A 7,178-nucleotide genomic window follows, 5' to 3' on the forward strand; every position below is an offset into this window, starting at 1 on the left:
AAGAATCAAAAGACATGTGCTCTTGTGTTTTTATGCCTGGGGAAAAAGGCAGAAGGAAGTGACCTCAAATTATCATTCTCACAGAGATCAAAAATGTTTACATTTTACACATCCACTTACAGTCAGTAATAGTAAGTTGCCAAAGAGTTGGTGCCATAGGGTTTGGAGTTCAACAACGTTACTGAGTAACAACTATCCCAATATAATGATTTTTTAAGGAAAAGGTTGAAATTTAAATATGGATTTGATAGATGTGATGTATCTGAAACCAACTTGATATATTGGTCAGCAATGAATGCACTATCACAATAATGGATCTAAATGCCACCAAGACGAATGTGAATCTGAGAAATGGTTCTTTCCCTTTTGCTTGATTTTAACCAGTTATCTACTGAAAATTTTGTTAAATCACTGTTCACATCATGGAATAGTTTTGTACATTACTATGATGGGTAAGCCTTGATCAGATATATAGGTCCATATAAATTTTACATGGGATCTAAATGAAACACATATTTAATCTGCAGACAAGTCATATCAGTCAGATCTGATTATTTTTGGCAATTGTGTGCAAAAATGAGATCAGAGGCAAGGATCCTCATAGATCCAAATAATTACATACCGTAGTATCCACATAGGTCATAGGTCACATCTATCTAGTCTTAAACTTCAAAAGAGATGATTTTAACAAACTTGGAGAGAACCTAGGAAAGATTCCATGGACGAAAATACTAAAGGGAAAAACAACGCAAGAAGCATGGGAAACTCTGAAAAATGTCATAAAAGCCCAGTCCGGTACAATACCACTGAAAAAGAAAAACAAAGTCAAGAAGAAACCAGCATAGCTTCAAAAAGCTCCGACAAACTGAAAGACAAAAAGGACAAGTACAAAAAATGGAAAGAGGGATGCATAACTAAGGCTGATTATCAGCAGACAGCCAGAACATGCAAAGATGAAGTCAGGAAAGCAAAAGCTCAGAATGAACAAAGACTTGCAACAGAAATCAAGGACAATAAAAAGTTTCTTCCAACACATTAACAACAAGGAAAAAAGTCAAGGAAACTGTAGGTCTACTAAAGAGAGAAGATGGCAAGGAAATAACAGGCAATGGAGAAAGCAGAACTGCTTAACTCATACTTTGTATCAGTCTTCACACAAAAAGAAACTGTAGTACAACATACCAAAAAAAACCACTGCAAAAGACAAACTAGAAACAAAAAATAAACAAGAAAATAGTAAAAGAACACCTATCCAACTTTGACAAATATAAATCACCGGGGCCTGACAGATTTCATCCCAGAGTTCTGAAGGAGCTGGCAGATGTTATCTCAGAACCATTGCACCACATCTTTCAAAAATCCTGGAGCACCATGGAAGTACCTGAGGTTTGGGAAAGGGCTGATGTGGTTCCCATCTTCAAGAAAGGGGGGGAAAACAGACCCAGGAAACTATAGACCAATCAGTCTAACATCACTACCTGGGAAGATCCTGGAAAAGATAATAATAAAAAAACAGATCTGCGAACAACTAGAAGCAAACAAAGTTAGGGCTTCTGGTTTGCACTCGTGGTGCTGGCGGACATGCGCGGAGAGCTCTCCTCCCCGCCGCCCGGTTTTCCTTCGTTGGAAGACCCTGAAAAGGGTCAAAAGTCTCCCTGGAGGGGTGATGACCATGAGGAGGCCCTCCGATTGATCGCGGAGGGGCAGTAGCCCCTCTGATCTGGAGCAGCTCCTCTGGACAGACAAAGAAAAGATTGGCCATCAACATGGCCAATCATCAAGCCATACCAGCCAAAAGCCAAAAGCACTAACAAGCACGAAGAAAGCAACGCAGAGGAACTGGGTGAGGCCCTACATTTCTTATTCCCCCAACTACTTTCCTGTGGGAGCGTTTTGAAAATTTCTTCCCCACCCCTCTTTGGAATAGCGCCGTGTGCCTACTTGAGGATTTAAAGCTTTGAAAAGAAAAGAAAAATATAACAAACAACTAAAAAATTGGACTTGCACCTTTTGGATATTTGGGGTCCCAAAAAGTTCCTATTTCTACAGGGACCTATTACCCTATCTACTTGTTAAACTGGAAAAAAAGAGGAAAAATTACTGGAAAAAAGCTTAACTGGAGCTTGGAAAAGGATTTTATATGCTATTAAGGACATATTGTGGCGAAGCCTGGAACAGCAAGGAAATTTACCTTTTACTGTGAGACCTGGCTACAGCCTAGCTGACCTTGGCATTATCTAAAAAAAAGATAATTTGAAACAGCTGGCGGACAAAACAACTCCCAGGAATAGTGGAGGTGGACATTCACTGACTTCTATTAAAAATAGCCTCCACTAAAGAACTATCTGTAGACATCTTAGAAATGGAGGAATACTATCCACAACTATAAACTTATACTTGAAACAATCCTTGAAATTACTGAGCAGACGAAATCCAGACTGAAAGTCAAAGGTGCCAGCCTAAATTTACAAAATGAAGCCCTGATTTCAACTGACGAATCTACAATCCAAAAAGCAACAGAAGAGGAAGAAATTAATATCAAGACAGAGGACTTTAAAGAACAAGAAGTACAATCTACTGAGAACCTCAATAGCCAAATCTTGATCTCAACTATAGAACCTGCAACCCAAAAAACAACACAAACTGAAGAAAACAGCACTAAGATGGAGGGTTCTAAAGACTTACAACTGCAACATACTGAAAACCTAGACAACCATACAACAACTTCAACTCTGGACATGACCTCTCACCCAAGCCAGATGAAACTGGAAGAAGAAGAAGAAGACCAGACTGAACTAATGACAAATATACTGATCCAAACACAGAGACTTGATCTATCAGAGCAACAATTTAATGATTACAAAGGGACCAGTTCCTTTGAAAAATTGACAACTGGATGGTCTCTCTTGATTCAAATAACATGTAGGAATGAAGGGAGATCCATTTGAGGATTTAAAGGCACTGGTATGGAAGCCTGCTTGGCACAAAAAGAAAGCCAGAGATAGACTTTTTTTTAAAAAAAATGGTTTTTTTCTTTTTTTCCCTTTTTTATCTATAATGGAAGAGCCTAAAATTTTACTTAATGGAGACTTTAAAAGATATTATTTAATTTAATATTTAGGATTTAGATTTGTAAGGGAAATTAAAATTAGCTATATTAGAATATAGTTTTGACTTATAATATGGAAGTTGGATTGAGGCAATAAAGGATACTTTATTAGTAAGTGATGAGGTACTAGGATGACAGAATATATCTGTGAAATATATTTGTGAAATAAAATAAGAATGTATTTAAGCAATATGTGTATTTTAGATATGATAACTATTATATAATGAAATAGGGGAAATTTGGGTTGCCTGAAAGTTAAATACTATGGATCTTAAAGGCTAAATTGGAGCACTGTAATTGAAAATTAAGGGACACGGTGGCTCAGTGGATTAGGACGCTGAGCTTGTCGATCAGAAGGTCGGCAGTTTGGCGGGTCAAATCCCGAGTGCCGCGTAACAGAGTGAGCGCCTGTTACTCGTCCCAGCTTCTGCCAACCTAGCAGTACGAAAGCACGTAAAAATGCGAGTAGAAAAATAGGGACCACTACGGTGGGGAGGTAACAGCGTTCCGTGCGCCTTTGGCGTCTAGTCATGCCGGCCACATGACCACGGAGATGTCCTCGGACAAACGCTGGCTCTTCGGCTTTGAAACGGAGATGAGCACCGGCCCCTAGAGTCGGAAACGACTAGCACGCATGTGCGGGGGAACCTTTACCTTTACCTTTAATTGAAAATTGGTAAAATATTAAAAACAGGATATGATAACTATAAGTAAAAATATATTGATAAATATCTTAACTGATTGGGTTATAACAGTGATGGCGAACCTTTTAGATACCGAGTGCCCAAACTGCAACCCAAAAGCCAGTTATGTATCGTTGGGTGCTGGGTGGGCGTGGCCCATTGCATGGGTGTGGCCCATTGGTGGGCATGGTTGCGGTGGTAATGGCAGACTGGGTGGGATTAAAAAGTTCAATCAATTCCAACTTTGCGAGATCTTTTTTTCCCCACCAGAAGTTGAAATTGATTGAACCTTTTTTTTTCTTTGCACACAGCGGCAGAGGCCTAAACTGGAAAGGTTTTATAAAACCCAGCTGAAGGCCTAGAACTGGGGTGACGGAGCGCGTGCCCACAGAGAGGGCTCTGCGTGCCACCTGTGGCACGCGTGCCATAGGTTCGCCACCACGGGTTTATAACTAGAAATGTATTAATTTGATTGTGACATAGTAATTATGGGAAACGGAATTTTTAGATGATTTAACCTGAGATAGGTACAAATGATTTTATTACTGGATTATTGATTACCCAATCACCACGTTGCTTTCTAAGCATTTTGATATTTTGATGTAAAATTGGAAAATTAATAAAACTTGTTTTTTTTAAAAGAAGCAAACAAAGTTATAACTGATAGCCAGCAAGGGTTTGTTAAAAACAGATGCCAAACGAATCTTATTTAATTCTTTGATAAAGTAACCAAATTAATAGACCAGCGAAACACTGTGGACATAGTATACTTAGACTTCAGTAAGGCATTTGACAAAGTAAACCACAACCTGCTGCTTAGTAAGCTAGAAAAAGATGGGATAGACAACACCATCAGATGGATCTGCAGCTGGCTGACAAACCGTACTCAGCGAGTAGTCCTCAATGGTACTACATCCACATGGAGAGAAGTAAGCAGTGGGGTACCATAAGGCTCCATCTTAGTCCCAGTACTCTTCAATATCTTCATCAATGACTTAGATGAGGGAATAGAAGGGGAACTCATCAAATTTGCAGATGACAATAACCTGGCGGGAATAGCCAACACCCCAGAAGACAAGCTCAAGATTCAAAAATATCTTGACAAACTTGAACAATGGGCCCTATCCAACAAAATGAGTTTCAATGTGGAGAAAAGCAAAGTTTTACATTTAGGCAGGAAAAATCAAAGGTTAAGTACAGATTAGGTGAGACCTGGCTCAAAAACAGCAACTGTGAGAGGGACCTTGGAGTCCTAGTGGACAATCACTTGACTATGAGGCAGCAGTGTGCAGCAGCAGCCAAAAAAAGCTAATATAATCTTTGGTTGTATAAACAAGAGGCATAGAATCAAGATTATGTAAAGTATTAGTATTGCTTTATAAAATCCTAGTGAGACCACATCTGGAATACTGCAACCAATTTTGCTCACCATACTACAAAAAAGATGGTTTGAGACCTTGGAAAAAGTTCAGAGAAGAGCAACTAAAATGATCAAAGACCTGGAGACTAAAACATAAGAATGGCTGCAGGACTTGGATTTGGCTAATCTAAAGAAAAGAAGAAATAGGGGAGACATGATAGCAGTGTTCCAGTATTTGAGAGGCGGCCACAAAGAAGAAGGCATCAAACTATTCTCCAAAGCACCAGAGGGCAGGACAAGAAACAATGGTTGGAAACTGACCAAAGAGAGAAGCAACCTGGAATTAAGGAGAAATCATGGGCACTCCCTCACTGGAGATTTTTAAGAAGAGGCTAGACAGTGACTTGTCTGAAATGATATAGGTTCTCCTGCTCGAGCAGGGGGCTGGACTAGAAGACCCCCAAGGTCCCTTCCAGATTCTATTCTATTCTATTCTATTCTATTCTATATACAAGAAATCATTGTAGTGTCAAATTCAGCATTCTTTTGGACCCCCATTGTGATGCATAATATGGATTCAAGAGATGAATTGTTTTCAGGTTTCTTTCAAGAACTCCATCTGAAGCCACCACTAAATCTTTCATACCTACAGAGTGTATTGTGACAATCATAAATTATAAAGTGTTTTGCTCTGTACCTGAGATCCCAATTTATGGATTATTTAATATCAGGTGAATCTGATTTCAAAATGGATTTATTTTGGATTCTTGGATTCATGCTTTTGTGCATGAATCAGGATGATTGCTGCAAGTGCCATATAGGAATCATAAGGATCCTTGCCCCAGAACATATTTTGGTGCTGAGTTGTACTTTTGGATCTCAAAAAGGTCAGTTACATGATCATTGTGTCTCATTGTAAGCAGAGTACATACAACAACTGAGACGTGACCAATCAGACTGTAATGTGCAATTGTGGTTTCATGTAGAAAAATGGTATCATTTATAATATTTCAGATTTATGCTTCTCCACCACGGCAGCATCAAATATTGTATTTTTATTTGTGATAATTGGCTTCCTGTGGTAACTATATAGCGGTTTAGCGGACGACATAAAGACACAAACGAAGAAAATCGTTTGGAACCTCAGATCGAGGGACCCCAAAGCCGTAGTAAGTCACGTCTGTTGCAAGAGTAACGCCTCAGCCAGAAGCTGTTGCCAGGTGATTTTCTACCTCTCCATTTTCCTTACTGGCAGAGGGGGTGTTGCGCGGGTGCGTGTCATTCATTCCCGTGGCACGCGCTCACGGCCCGGGCCCGCGAGCAATGATCCTCCCGCGGGTAACGTCACCGAAGACCGCGGTCGAGGGAAGCCAAACCACTGGAGGGAGAGCAAGAGCTGCGGACTGAAGCTCGGCTTCGGGGAGGCGCGCGAGGAGATCGGCGAGCGCTGCGCGAAATCCGAAAGCAGGCAGGTCCGCAGCCCGAAAGTGCCGGATCGCGGCAGCCGGACTGAGGAAGCCGCGGGGGCGCCAGGGAAGGAAGGCGAGCCAAGAAAGAGCCAGCGAAGGCCCTGGGCTGCTACGGGGAAGGCGGCGGGGTTGGGGAAGAACCGACGCGGCGGCGCTGGGCGGGCGGGCGGGCAAGCGAGGGTGACTTGCGGTGGGAGGGGGGGAAGCGAAAGCGCCTGGCGCCACAGGAGCGACAGCCTTGGACCCGGCCTGAGGGGAAGCGGCGGCGAGGCAACTGGCCGGAGAGTTTGCCGGACAAAGAGCTGCCAAAGAGTCTCCGAGGGCGGTTTGAGTCACGCGAAAGGCCGGCGAGGCGCACCCTGCAAAAATGCGAACGAAATGGGACGCCTCCGGCAAAGGAGCGGCCGGGAGCTCGCCGCAGCTGCGGCAGGCACGGCAGCCGAGGTAATCGGAGGCCGGGAGATGCGGCGGCGGCTGCGGGAAACACGGCGCCTGGCCGGGTTCCAGAGGTGGGCGACGTGTGGATCGGCCACGGGGGCACGTGGGTTTCTTCGGAA

This window comes from Vipera berus (genome assembly GCF_964194415.1).
Source record: "Vipera berus genome assembly, chromosome: 1".
Taxonomy (NCBI): Eukaryota; Metazoa; Chordata; class Lepidosauria; order Squamata; family Viperidae; genus Vipera; species Vipera berus.